Raw genomic sequence first — 1,376 nt, forward strand, 5'->3', positions numbered from 1 at the left:
GGGACGGATTTGGTCTCTCTGGCCTCGCTGCCCCTAGGGATCACCCTGCGATCGGTATTCTTCTCGCGCGGGGCGAGGGGGCGCTCCGGAGCATTCCTCTCCTCTCGGAGTTTCTGTCTGCAGTCTCTCGACTTGCTCTCACTCCCCTACCCTGCTGTGTGACTTTCTTTTTGGTCCTTTCATTTTATCTATTCTCTCTTTGCCTTTTCCTGCCCGCCTTTCCGCTCCCCCCCCCCCCCCGGATTCATGGTTTCACGTCACGCGGGTGACGTGCCGACACACCAGGAGGCCCTTCTCACACGTGCGCGTGAACACGCAATCAACACGTTTATGAACTAGAAAGGGATCTGGTGTGACTTTGCTATTATTTCCCCTCCCCTCCTCCCCGCGCTGAGAATGAGTTTCCCCGGGCTCGTGTGCCCGCCTGGGAATCGGCTGCAGACGCCATGGCCCCGGGTCGACCACATGTTGCCCTGGGGTCCACCAGATGTCTCTGGCGAATTGGGGCCCTAGGGTGCTTGTGACGGTGTGGTCACTAGGTGTCGCTCTGGGCTCAGTATTCTTCCTTCTCGCTGTGACTTTGGTCTCTTTTTTTCGAAATTTCTTTCTTTCTTCCTCTTTTGCCCTGTTTCCATTTTCCCTTCTTAATCTCTTTCTCTCTTTTTGTTGCTTTTTTTCCACGGCAGATGGGTGATGTGTGTGTGGAGGAAACGCGGCGTCAGGGAGAAGACACATCTCACACGTGCTCGGGAACACCCGATCGTCACGCTTCTGAGTACCGACCGATGGATCTGGTCCCGAATTTTTTAATAGTTTTCTCCTCTCTCTCTCTCTCTCTCTCTCTCTCTCTCTCTCTCTCTCTCCCCCCCCTTCCTTCTCTTTCCTTTCTCTCCCTTCCTTTCTTTCTTTCTCTCGCTCTCTCGCTCTCGCTCTTCTTTTCTTTCTGACAGAGTCTCTCGTTCTGTTGCCCTGGCTAGAGTGCCATGGCGTCAGCCTAGCTCACAGCAATCTCAAACTCCTGGGCTCAAGCGATCAGACTGCCTCAGCCTCCCGAGTAGCTGGGATTACAGGCATGTGCCAGCATGCCCAGCTAATTGGATATACGTGTGTGTGTGTGTGTGTGTGTGTGTGTGTATATATATATATATATTTTTTTTTTTTTTTTTTGAAACAGAGTCTCACTCTGTTGCCCAGACTAGAGTGCCGTGGCGTCAGCCTAGCTCACAGCAACCTCAAACTCCTGGGCTCAAGCGATCCTACTGCCCCAGCCTCCCGAGTACCTGGGACTACAGGCATGCGCCACCGTGCCCGGCTAATATTTTTCTGTATATATTTTTAGATACTGTTTCTGTATATATTTTTAGATATATAGTTTC

The 1,376-nt window shown here is 52.0% G+C and overlaps 1 pseudogene; it reads right to left on the reverse strand.

Annotated features, from left to right (window-relative positions):
- Positions 1 to 255: 255 nt before the first annotated feature.
- LOC138380608 (small nucleolar RNA U13) lies at positions 256 to 347 on the reverse strand (annotated as a pseudogene).
- Positions 348 to 1,376: the final 1,029 nt, after the last annotated feature.

The sequence above is a fragment of the Eulemur rufifrons genome, unplaced genomic scaffold, assembly GCF_041146395.1.
Source record: "Eulemur rufifrons isolate Redbay unplaced genomic scaffold, OSU_ERuf_1 scaffold_580, whole genome shotgun sequence".
NCBI lineage: Eukaryota > Metazoa > Chordata > Mammalia > Primates > Lemuridae > Eulemur > Eulemur rufifrons.